The 14,055-nt window shown below is 36.2% G+C and overlaps 1 long non-coding RNA gene across 1 annotated transcript in view; it reads right to left on the bottom strand.

Moving 5' to 3' along the window:
- LOC137489247 (uncharacterized) overlaps positions 1-14,055 on the bottom strand; it is a 35,918-nt gene that overhangs the window by 18,746 nt on the left and 3,117 nt on the right. Inside the window, exon 2 of the long non-coding RNA XR_015525111.1 lies at positions 4,477-4,666. This is a non-coding gene — a long non-coding RNA (uncharacterized LOC137489247). The remainder of the gene's footprint in view (positions 1-4,476; positions 4,667-14,055) is intronic.

Genomic DNA, 14,055 nt, shown 5'->3' with positions numbered 1-14,055 from the left:
TCAGCAATTCACATTTTTCCATCTTCTTAACAATCTCGACACACATAACCGAGTTTCATTTGAGTGCTGTTATTGTGCTTTGTCTTTTTCTGTGCCACTGATCACTGTTGCCGGCAGAAAGCCTTGAGAAGTTGATTATCGTGTGCTTTGAAGGCAGAGCTGTGCTATAAGGCAGCAAGAAGCTTCTATAGAGTCATATGAGTCACGCTCTTCCATAGAATCAAACACCTACACACACACACAGACCCACAAAGACAGGCACTGGTGTGACGACGCACAGGAATTTCAAATGGAAAAAAAACCTGGTGACCTCAGCCTTGGCAGTGTGTGAGGATGGTGTGAAATAACGTGGCAGGCGGTGGGCGACGGGGCCGAGCGTGTGCCCACTCACTTGAAAGAAAAGGAACAACAGAAGACCATCTCTCTGGCTCTTTCTCATTCTTTGACATTGTGACAGACTTTTCAAACCTCGGTTATTTTCATATTGAGAGATATTGATGGTCTTTATTACCTGAATTATGTCAGGTTTATTGACTAATGCAAAAACTAGAAAAGTTAGCGCTGCATCTAAAAAAAAAAAACCCTATAAATTATTGTATTAAATGCCAAGAGAGATTTTGAGTCCACAAGGAATACAAAAAAAGTAATTTAATAAAGAAATTACAAATTATATTATTAGGATAGTAAATTACATTAAAGCACTTTTCTATTTTAATTAAATTATATAAATAATAATAATAATTAAATAATTAAAATAAACAAAAAAATTTGAACTTGAAACATTGATTAATAAAATTAGGATTAACAAAAAAATTAAATGGGGTGGGGTGGGGTTGTTGCAGTTAGTTGTCGCGGACGGAAGTGAAGAGGGTTGGGCAGTCACGCAAGAAAATGAAAGTGAACAGCGGACGAGAGAGGAGGGCGGTTGAGGAGGGGGACCGGTAAAACAAGTGCCGGATCCGGATCTGGTGTGTTTCGGCACAAACTAAGCCCTGGTTATATCTTAACCATATCTGTATATCTATAACTATTGGTTGCAACATAGGTTCGTTCTGAAAACGTACCCCCTATATACATTTCCGGAGATCACATATTATGTAGCCAGAGCTACGTATGGCTGCTCTACAGGGCAGACGTAGTTCCATTTCACGCTTACCAGCTGACCGATTACCACTGTATGGACAGCTTTTCCGCTGTTACGTTAGTCCTGTGGCTCGCTGTGTATGTCAGGGGACATGGAAAAGGTTCAAGTTCGGCAAGAAATGGAAAAAAAAACAAAAGGCAAAAAATAAAACAAACAAACAGTAAATAACGGTGAGAATGTAGTAAAATCTGAAAACGCTTTTCTTTTTCCGGATTGCTTTCAAAAATACTGTTGGTTGGGTTTAGGGAAGGGGGTGGACGTTGGTCAATCAGTGCTTTTGAAAACACTATTGGTTGGGTTTAGGTAAGGCAGTGATCGGGTCAATCTGTGCTTTTGAAAACACTACTAGTTGGGTTTAGTAAAGGAGGAGGGTGGGGGAATCAGTCGGTCAGTCAGTCAGTCAGTTGACAGCAACCTTTATTAAATTTACGCGAGAACAGCAGGCACGAATGGCACTCGCGAGAGAAATTTAAGATCTCAAAAAGTGTACACAGCGACCTCTGGTGGATTTGCGAAAACTGCAAAAAAAAAAAAAAAAAAACATAGCTCCTGGGACCTATTTGGTGCTCTCCAGAAATATAAAGGGGTATGTATTCAGAATGAGCCTGGGTTGATTTATGTTTATATTTTTTACAATTGTCTATTCGCAGATTTTCACCAGCATGCAGAGATAACGCTGCTCCAATTATGAGCATTCTATAATGCTTTTAAACCTGACACTTCAACAAACAGAAAGAAACATTTGAAGTAGGACAAAGAAAGTGTAATGTACAAATGCAGCAGTGTGCGTGTGTGTGAGAGAGAAAAAGACTGGATGTGCTGAGTCATTGTATAAGAATAGATCTCTTTCTCTCAGTGCTTCAGTTGTAGTTTTTCTCCATTAAAAACTGACAGCTGGAAGTAATGGTGACTAATGCAGAAGCGGCGGGACACATTATATATAAAATGTATTTCAAATAGTTTATTTGTTTTATGTATGAGTGTGCAACTGTGTGAGTCTTTGTGTTGGTGTGTGTGTGTGTACTGTAGCTGAATCATTTACATTTTTATCTGTTCTAGCCAATTAGAACAGTAAGCACCAGACTTAATCATTACTGTGACACACACAAGCTAATGCCTGAGTGCCAGTTTACAGGTACAATAATAGGCCACTGGTTGACAATAAAAGGATTTGCTTAATTTGTCATCATTTAGTCATCAGGAAGATCAAGATTAACAGAAATAGAAACAGAAACAGATGAATATCAGAAACCATTTCTATATTTTCTTCAGTACATACATTAAACATGCTGCGACCAGTGGTGGACAGTAAGTATTTTTACTGTATATTGTATTTTTGAGTATCTGTACTGTCATTATATTGTTTATATTTTTCAACATTTCAACATTTTTTATTTAAATATTTTTACATATAATATTTTATATTTTGTCATATTCACTTGTTTTCACACTCAAAGTATCATTGATTATATTAGCTTATAATTAGTAAACAGTTTGACAAGTTTTGCAAAAAATTTTAATATTTTCCTGCAAAAAAATTTAACATATATCAATTATTAATTTACCATTAGACAACTGGTAGCCTATTTTATATTTTAGATCCAATTTATAAAATATGGCTTATACATCGATTAGACTTATCAGTGTTCTCTAAGTCTTTCTCTCAATTTAATTTAATTTAATTTAATTTAATTTAATTTAATTTAATTTAATTTAATTTAATTTAATTTAATTAGATTTGATTCGATTCGATTCGATTCGATTCAATTCAATTCAATTCAATGTATTGTCAAACATTTATAAAGTTCACATTGAAAGAACATCAATTCATCTCTGATTTATCAGAGGTCACCACAGTGGAATGATCCCTGCAACTATTTCAACACATGTTTTATGCAGAGGATGCTCTTCCAGCCGCAAGCCTGTACTCTCACACACTCATACACTATGGCCCAAATCACCTACTATATACGGCATGTCTTTGGACTATGGGGGAAACCGGAGGATCAGAAGAAAAACCCACGCAAACACAGGGAGAGCATGCAAACTCCACACAGAACTGATCCAGTCGGGAATCAAACAAGCAACCTTCACGCTGTGAGCTGACAATGCTAACCACTGAGCCACTATGCCGCCCATTTAAAACAATGTACATACAGTATATATTTATTGAAAAAAAAATACATAGTAAACAAAGTAAATAGAAGTAGTACTAAAAAAATAACAATCATAAGAAATAAAATATATACAAATACAAAATAGAAATAATAATTATAAATCCCCCTTTCTCTCAACAATGCATTTTTTGGAAATGTTAGTGCAAGTTATTTTCTTGACACTGATATAGGTTTAGAATACTTGAGCCCCAAAATACAAGTTAAATAATCTACTTTTACTACTATTATAAGACTTTTACTGTGTGCAAGTATAGTGTGTCCACAGTCATATTGGGGTGATATAAAGACAGTAAGTCTCTTTTTTTACATTTCCTGATGTTAAAATAAGACCCAAATCCCTCCAATTTTGAGGCCCAACACAATGTGACGTAAGAGTGCAGTTTCTCCGCCCACCGAATTGATTGACAGCCACGTTTTAACTCTGTATCTCTGTAGTAACAAGTAAAATCATATCAACAAGACAGGACGTGCATAAACAAACCGGGATTAAAAGATCTGTTCAACTCTCTTTGATCATCAATCATCATCAAATATGATCAAGAATGAATTTTACAAGTTTAAAACATTTTTACAACAGTGCATGTTTTAATAAATTACAGCTACAGGATGTGTCAGTACAATTCACATGTGTGTGAACTTTGTAATGACATTGTGTGTGACTCATCGTTGCAACTCCACGACAAATACATCAAATAATGATTGGTCAAGTTCTTACTGTAGTATTTCTCACAAACGTTACATGAGATCTGCTTCCTTCATGTCTGTCACTGTGCTGTTTATCTGATGCAGCCGAGGCGGAGATTCAGGGACACTGTGACAGGCATGTGAGAAAAGTGGGCAGGGAGAACTAGAGTTAAAGACACAGGCAACAAAAACAGCTACATTGTGTTCAGAGCAGAAAATCCCAATATTCTTAATGGTATAATAAAGAATCTGATGGGTGTCTTGAGCTGAAACTTAACAGACACATCCTGGAAATACAAAAGACTTATCTTCAATCTTGAAAATAGGGTAAAATAGGTGCCCTGTAATGCATTTCTCTCCTTTTTGCTCACTATGAGCTGCCATGAATATAATAAAACTTGCGCATGAAACACAACACCACGCAGGTTTAACGCCACATAAGAGTGAGTAAATTATGTCAGCTCAGAGTACCTCGTTGTGCGTGCTTCTGGCTTGCTGGAGATCATGTAACAGCGGTGTCTCCTCTCAGAAAAGCCCTAGAGCTCTTCCAGAATATCATCCATCTTTTCATCCATCCATCCTCTCGCTTTCCTCTCTTTCATGCTCGTGTTCATCGACTCGCTCAGACAGTCCCTACGGGTGTGCTCTCCTCCAAACAAACCTGAATTAATCATAGGACAATAAGACAGTGAATTATTAGCCTGACTTAAAGGTTCCGGATAGAAAGTGAATTACTGTGACGAATGGCTTAATTCCGTCTGTTTTATTGTAGCCCGACCTGGAAGGCTGCACATACAGTCCCTCAGTCCCCGTGCTATAAACTAAAAAGGTGCATAATCTGCAATATCCCAATCGCAATCACGCACTTGCTTGTTATCTTGCTTATTAACTTATTAAGCATTAATTGCGTTCTCTTAATGGACTCTGATTTCCGGCCCCTCCTGAGACAGTGAATTACCTTTTCGCGCTCGTTCTTTTACAAATGCAGGTGGTGTATTAAACAAGAACATCAACTGTCTCAGTGAGCTGGAGAGTGACTCATTTAAATTAGACGCCACTTATAACGCTGCCACCAAATTAGTTCCGAACAATTTGGACAGAAAGCTAAGAGGAAAGAAGTCTTGCTGCCAGAAGGTAAATTGCTCAGAAAGTATTTTTCTGTATAGCATGACTAGACTATATATTAATGCAGTCAATGAGATATGTTTATTTGGAATTCAGTAATTCAGCAAATTTGATAGTTATGAATTATTCTGCACTGTAAAAAAAAATGAAAGCAGCTTTAGTTAATAATTTAGTTTGTCTGCCAATCTGATGTTCACTAACACATTTGTGCATTAACGTGTAGAAGTCCATCTATTAGCCCAATGACGGCACTAACAGGATGGTCAAAGGTTAAATGCGTGTAAGCCTTTTCTAGTGCTTCTTTAAAGAACTCTGTTATTTATTTGTGTAATGAAGTTAGATGGCCATCTGGCCATTAGGAAGAAGAGGTGGAGAACCGACAAACTTTTAAATAATTTTTAATGAGCAAAAAACCAAACAGACAGCAGCTCCTCACGGAAAATGAAAGGGGTTCTCCAAACGGTTTTAATTATGTTTGGTAAGACTTTTCAATTAACCCTTGTGTGTTGTTGGGAAGGTTTTTATCTGGGATGATGTGGGGTCTTAATTTGGCCACATCTTTTCTCTGTGTTTCAGTAAATTAAGTGATTTTTGGTGACCAATCTTATTTTGACACATATTTTGCGAAAATGCTTTGAAATTTAAAAAAAAAACTTAACAATACACTCTGGGCAAATGTACTACCCTTTTGATATGTGGGTGGCTGGTTTTGCCCTACTGACATCCTCTATAATGACATTTTTTGGTTTTTGATAATTGGTGGGTTCCTCTTAGAAAAGAGATCAAATGTGTAATTTTCACTGTTTATCATCAGTTGCAATGCAAAAAAAAAAAAAAAAAAAAAAGCTTAGTCTTGGGTTTTTATAATGAGATATCTGGATTATAGTGTCAGAGAAAATCAAAAAAGGCACCTCACCTTTCAAAACATTTATGCACCCAAACTATAATTTGCTGTTATAACTCTATATAAAAGCCAGAAACTTTTTTGCACAGGCCTATCTGAAGGGTTAATGGTGCTAACTGATCATCAACACTAAAAATGACACATTTTACCTCTTCCCAACAGGGAAAACCATCAACAATCAAGATGCATGTTTATATGTGATGCCATGGCTATAATGGAAGTCAATAGGGCAAAAACGGCCACAAACATAATGAAGGGGTAGTCAATTACACAAGTGTTGACTATAAACCCTTGCTTCATAAATTTTTGATTTACTGCTTATTAATAATTAGTAAGGTATTTTGCTATAAGCGGATAAGTTTAGATGTACAGTAGGAAATTATTAAGGGATGAATAATATGGGTGTAATGAAGTTTACGGCCCTTTGGCCGCCGGGAAGGAGGCGGAGAAGCGACGCAGTTTTAAATTATTTATTAATAACAGGGATGGCAGCTCCTCACGGAGACTGCTGTCTAAACCAAAACAAACGACGGCAGCTCCTCACGGACCTCACGGTCCTCTCTCGGCTTCTTCTGCCATCGTTCCTCCTCTTATAGTCCAGAGCTCCTTCCGTGGGATTCGAGGCCGGTGCGCACCACAGGTGCATCCACCAAACCAGGCTTTACACGGCGGCCTCATTCCGTTCCCACGGCTCTTGGCCACGCCCCCTCGCCACAATGGGTCTTGCAGAAAAAGGCATTTTTACAGTTAAAGACTACAGTAAATGTTTTGCCTTCAGCCCTCTTGTGAAATGTATCTTCGTTTTCAAAAATTTCCTCAGTGATGTTTAATGGAGCAAGAACATTTTACAGTATTTCCTTTAACATTTATTTTCTTCTGGAGAAAGTCTTACCTATTTTAGTTTGCCTGGAACAAAGTTTAAAAACGTTTAAACAGTTTTAAGATCAATATTATTAGCCCCTTTAAGATTTTTTTTTGTTTGTTTGTTTGTTTTGATTGCTACAGAACAAGCCACTATTATCCCATACCTTGACTAATTAACTAAACTTGCCTAGTTAACCTAATAGCTAGGGCCAGACGGAATCTGCGGACATTTTTTGCTTTTTCTGCAGAGAATTTTGGTAAAAATCTGCGGATTTATTTTGGGAGCATCATGACTAAAACATTAATATGTGAAATAAAAAAAATAATACCTTTTTAACTTTTATTTGATGTTTAAAATGCAAATCCAATTAGATTCACTTTATTTGGTAAACAAAGCAAGTCTCTCATATAATATTTCTACTAAAAGACAGAAAATATTGATTTACAAACTGCATTGTACATAAATCACATAAACATTTTCATAGTAGTCAATAATATTACTGTAATTAATAAAAATAAAAACTGAATAAACTTAGATTTACTCAAGTAAACAAACAGAATTAATGATGGGCTAAAAATCTGCGGAAAATCTGCGGAATTCTGCGCGCGCAGATTCCATGTGGGCCTACTAGCATATAGATAAGCCTTTAAGTTTATGACTTAATATACCGACATCATGCTAAAGACAAAACATTATTGGAAATTAGTAGAAATATTATGTTTAAAATGTGTTGACAAAAATCATCTTTCCATTAAACAGCACTTGAGAGATTTATTTTTTAAATACAACTGCACAGGAGGGCTAAGGATTGAATTGAATTCAATTTTAAGTGCTTTGAAAATACCCTATGTCGGGTAATCAGCTACCAGTGAAAAGTGTGAATTGCTCCCCATGGTAAAGTGTTAATAACTGTCTTATTAATCCCCTAAAAGAAATGTAAGGATAATGAAGATAAAGACACTCTTTGGCTCATTGGCCCAGTGTTCCCCATGCTGCTCACACAGATGTCTCAATCTCGCTCTCATTTCTGCTTTAGCTCACTGTATCTGCCTGGCCAATGAAAGCAAAGCTGTTAGTATTATTATAACCCACTTTACTGCACTTTCTCAAACTGTGCCTCTGTTGTTGTTTCTGCTTTAAACTGCAAAGCCAGGAAAACAAATATTGGGAATTTAAATCTGCCTATTTTGTAGGGATTAGTGTTTAGGGAGCTGAACAGTATGTGACAGAAATGTAAAATTCAGAGTGCACAGAAAGAGAAGAGGTGCTGAATTTACTATTACTTTTTGAGTGGATACAGAGAGCTCTCGGTATGCTGTAAACATATGTGTTTGGAAGATGTGCATAAGAATTCAACAGTATTGACGTAAAAATTCTTAATGCTGGAGCACTGGCTGTAAGTGATCAATACCAGCTCAATGCACACAATGTACAATTTATTTGTATTACACTTAAAGCTAGTCTTCTTAACAACTCACAATAACACAGCAGCAAAACATGAATAATGATAAAATTATATAGAGTTAAAGGCAAAATTATTTGCTTTCCTGTAACATTTTTTTTTTATCAATTACTTCCCAAGAGCTTTTAAATAGAGCAAATATTTTTAACACTTTTTTTTTTTTAATTTTAATAACTAATTTCTTTTGTCTTTGTCATGATAATTAGAAAATTTTTTACTAATAATTTTGCAAGATGTTAGCTTAAAGTGCTTAACCAATAAGGCTAATTAGGCATGTTTGGTTAATTAGCTAAGTCATTGAACAGTTTGTTTTGTAGCTAATTAAAAAAATAAGGACCCTAATAACAAAGACCTTAAAAATTCATTAATTTTTTTAAAAACTGCTTTTATTCCAACAAAACTAAAAGAAAAAATATTTTCTTCAAAACAACAAACATGATACGAAAAACTTTTAAAATGTCTTTGCTTTGTTAGACAAGGGTTTATAATTGATTATAAATTGAAACAATATAAACGGATATAAACAGCATAAAAGATAAAAAAAATATAAACAGGAATTTTTTTTTGAAGAACTACACTTTTACAAGAACGCTAATAATTTTAAACTATTATCAAACCTGTATGCTATGTTGACTCTCTACATATGTATACAGTATATATACAAAATAGATGTACACACACTGGCCACTTTATTTTATATACCTGTCCAACTGCTCGTTCTAACCAGCCAATCACATATCAGCAACCTAGCATCAGAATGGGAAAGAAAGGTGAATTAAGTGACTTTGAACACGGCATGGTTGTTGGTGCCAGATGGGCTGGTCTGAGTATTACAGAAACTGCTGATCTACTGGGATTTTCACACACAGCCATCTCTAGGGTTTACAGGGAATGGTTCAAAAAAAAAAAAGAGAAAATATCCAGTGAGCGGCAGTTTTGTGAGCACAAATGCCTTGTTGAGGAGGTCAGAGGAGAATAGCCAGACTGGTTCCAGCTGAATGAAAGGCAACAGTAACTCAAATAATCACTCGTTACAACTGAGGTATGCAGAAGAGCATCTCTGAATGCCAACATGTTGAACCTTAAGGCGAATGGGCTACAGTAGCAGAAAACCACACTAGGTGCCACTCCTGTCAGCTTAGAACAGGAAACTAAGGCTACAATTCATACAGGCTCACCAAAATTGGACAATAGAAGATTCAGGCACTTTAAGCCCAGTAGTACTGTACCAACTGAGCATTGTATCAACACCACAGCCCACCAGAGTACTGTTGCTGACCATGACTTTCCCTTTATGACCACAGTGTACACATTTCTGATGGCTACTTCCAACAGGATAACGCACCATGTCATAAAGCGTGAATCATATCAGACTGGTTTTATGAACATGACAATGAGTTCACTGTACTCAAATGGCTTCCACAGTTACCAGACTTAATCCAATAGAGCACCTTTGGGATGTGGTGGATTGAGAGATTCGCATCATGGATGTGCAGCCAACAAATCTGCAACAACTGTTATGCTATCATGTCAATATATATATATATATATATATATATATATATATATATATATATATATATATATATATGAAATAATATGAAATAATCACACAAATACACACTGATATCTAAGGAAAAAAAAAAAAAAAAAATATATATATATATATATATATATATATATATATATATATATACACATATAAATATATATATATATACACATATATATATATATATATATATATATATATATATATATATATATATATATATATATATATACTGTTTTTTCTGAAGATATCAGTGTGTATTTGTGTGATTCTTGAATCCACTCATGTGTAAAAATGTCTAGTATTTCACATGAGTGTGTGGTAGGATTACCAGAGCAATTCTTGAGCCTAGTTTTGAGTTTAGGATTTACATTCTGAGAAAGTGGAAATTTCTCCTTCTGTGGTTGGTTATCAGTTGTCTTGCCTTGTTCACCTTCAAATGGAGTGGTTTTACTGCCTTGAGATATGAAGTACCGCCATTGTAAACACACATAACCCTCAATCTCTCTCTTATTTACGCTTTCCCTCTCGGGATGAAATTGTCATAAGGAAAGACAGATGGAGCGATGTAGGAGTGGAGGGATGTTTTTATGAATTTCAGTCATTCCCCTATTTAAACAGGAGCTGATGTGGCTCAGTGCAATATTTGTCACTAGATCTGATAGTATAAACTATTCTGCTTGAGGATTTAAAGCTGACAAAAAGGATGATAAAATGGCAGATTAAGTGTATAATTAGCAATCTAAGTGTGCATAGCTTGTTTAGTAGTATGACCTAATATAGTATAATCACTGCAGTGATCTTTACAGTTATAATGCTTTTAACGTAAAAAGTCTTCCATCTTTTTAAAGAATATATCTAAATAAAAACAAACAAAATAAATGATTTTATTATAATTTTGTAATAAAAATGTTAAAAAAACTAATATTTATTAACAGTCTGTTCCTTGGCATAGGTAAATTTAATAATTTAACAGGACATTTATTAATGTTCATTCATTTTCTGACCTGTAAAACAGATAAGTTGTTTATTCACTGTATTTTTACTAAATTAATCTGGAAACAACACTTCATTTTGTAAAAACAATAGACTTTAAAATAAGAAAAAAAAGTTCATTGGCTGTGAACACAATTGTGACCCTGGACCATAAAATACACAAGTCATATGTTGTATGGGTATATTATTTTGACAATAGCCAAGTATGCTTTTTTTCTGGATCTAAATGTTTAATTACTCTTTTATGCCAAAACATCATTAGAATATTAATTAAGAGTTATGTGAGGATATTTATTAATCGTCTTGCTTTAAATATATTTAAAACCTCATTTTTAAATAGTAATATGTATTGTAAAGAACTAAATCTATAGAACTTAAATTTAAAGGTGACTCTCAATAATCTGATTTTCTAGTTAGTTGTATCTCAGCCAGATATTGTCCTATCATAAAAAAAAGCTTATATATTAGCTTATTTCCACTTACTAGCCACTTTATTAGGTGCATCTTACTAGTACCAGGTTGGACCCCATTTTGCCTTCAGAACCGCCTTATTCCTTTGTGGCATAGATTCAACAAGGTCCTGGAAATATTCCTCAGAGAATTTGGTTCATATTGACATGATAGCATAACGCATGCTGCTGCAGATTTGTCGGCTGCACATCCATGACGCAAAACGCTTTCACCACATTCCAAACATGCTCTATTGGATTGCGAACTGGGGACTGTGGAGGCCATGTGAGTACAGTGAACTTATTGTCATGTTCAAGAAACCCGTCTGAGATGATTCGCTGTTTATGACATGGCGCATTCTCCTACTGGAAGTAGCCATCAGAAGATGGGTACACTGGTCATAAAGGGAAGGACATGGTCAGTAACAATACTTAGGTAGGCTATGGCGTTGACACAATGCTCAATGTGCCCAAAGTGTGCCAAGAAAATATCCCCACACCATTAAACCACAACCAGCAGCAGCCTGAACCGCTGACACAAGGCAGGATGGATCTGTGCTTTCATGTTGTTGATGTCAAATTCTGACCCTACCATCTGAATGTCGAAGCAGAAATCGAGACTCATCAGACCAGGCAATGTTTTTCCAATCTTCTATTGTCAATATTGGTGAGCCTTGGTAAGTATTGTAGCCTTAGTTTCGTGTTCTTAGCTGATGAAGTGGCACCCGGTGTGGTCTTCTGCCGTAGCCCATCTGCCTCAAATTTCAACATGTTGTGCGCTCAGAGATGCTATTCTGCATACCTCAGTTATAACGAGTTGTTATTTGAGTAACTGTTGCCTTTCTATCAGCTGGAACCATTCTGGCCATTATCAGTCTGGCCATTCTCCTCTGACCTCTGGCATCAACAAGGCATTTGCGCCCACAGAATTGCCACTCACTGGATATTTCGTTATTTTCAAAGCATTCTCTGTAGATCCTAGAGATGGTTGTGTGTGAAAATCCCAGTAGATCAGTAGTTTGACTTGGTTTGAACTGCAGCAGATCGTCTTGACCATGTCTACATGCCAAAATGCATTGAGATGGTGCCATGTGATTGGTTGATTAGAAATTTGTGTTAACGAGCAGTTGGAACCTAATAAAGGCGAACCTAATAAAGTGACAAGTGGGTGTATATAAATGCACATCAATATCCAAACTTATGACTGGGTTTGTAGTTCAAAGTGACAGTTTAGCTTCTGTATTTTTTCTTTGAAAGCAGGACAACTTTTCTGATTACTAAAGGGATCGTGAAAGTTTGAGGTAAACTGAGGATAACGATTGAGTAAAGGAAAATGACATCATTGACATTCAGCTCACATCATCTCTCCTCCCTGCTTTTTTTCCTCCGTCTCTCTGCTTCTCCATCTCCCTGCCATCACTCTTGCTCTCTTTCTCCTCTCCTCTCAATCCAGGTCTCCTCCTCCTTCCTCTCACATCAACTTTTCCCCAGACTCCTCTGCACAGCAAGCACACTGAGCTTTATTCACTTCAGGTTTCCTCTGAACACCGAACAGCTCAAGTGAGATTTGAGCTCTGATCTTTGACTGCATCCACAACCTATTGTACATTTCCACTGCAGCAGACCAAACAACCAGAGACACACTCCCACCTCTCTTTCAAAACACAACTTTCTCTACTTTGTTACGGTAACAAACATCAGTTCTTCTTTTGTCGCCTAAAATAAACTCAGCCTAGACTTTTCTGTGGTTTGTGTTAGCCAGTTTAGTCCTATCCATATTTCTGCAGAAGCTCTTATCAAAACAACTTATGCATTCAAGCTGAACATTTGCAGGTATGTGTGTCGAATCTAATCTATTGCTTTGGTGCTGCTAGTGACATGTGTTGCCAGCATAATTTACTGTTGAAGCAATAATCCAACACGAGTCCAAACATTTACTCTGGCAGGTATTAGACAATAACACAACCAGCACTTTTAGCTGTTTAGTCACAATGGTGCCCTAAAGCTGTAACCATGGAAACCAGTCTTTGCTGGGTTGCTGGAATGATATGGCAAAGCATGGACTACAGGAGGCATCAGCAATAGTTGCCATGGCAATAACCACATAAAACAGTGATGATCATTACAAACCCTGCCTTTGTCTCTACAGCACAGGTCAAAGGGTAGAGGCAGGAAGAAAAAGCATAACATTTTCATTATAAAAATAAATAAAATAAAAAACTGTGGATTTCAGATTAACCACATACAAAATAGTCATGCACATTTGATTATATGAAAAGAAATATCTTTCAAGGGAGCGCAGAAGGTACTGGATCATTCAGGTAGGGGAGCTGTGTTCAATCATGGGCTCAATTCTTGATTAGACATGCATGGGTAAATCCAGAACCATGCCCCTGCACTCCAGCAGACTGTTCCAGGGTTATTAAATGATCTGTCAGCCAGAGACTGTCTGTCTGTCTGAGGAATTCAGAGAGAAGGGACCGTTTAACCCTGGCCCTGATTGAACTTCCCGCTCAATATAAGAGGATGCAAGCTGTAAAAATTGAGTCGATTTCAGAGAAAAGATGGGTAATTGAAAAAGTGCCAAAAATATCAAAAGCACATCAAAAGGAAAGGCTCATGGTAAACTTTCAAGCATATTGACGTAATAGATTACTATTCCACCTTCAAAGGTTTTCTGAATCATCCAAAAACACC

Source organism: Danio rerio, chromosome 24, assembly GCF_052040795.2.
Source record: "Danio rerio strain M-AB ecotype USA chromosome 24, GRCz13ab, whole genome shotgun sequence".
Lineage (NCBI taxonomy): Eukaryota > Metazoa > Chordata > Actinopteri > Cypriniformes > Danionidae > Danio > Danio rerio.
This window is presented reverse-complemented; position numbering and strand designations above follow the sequence as displayed.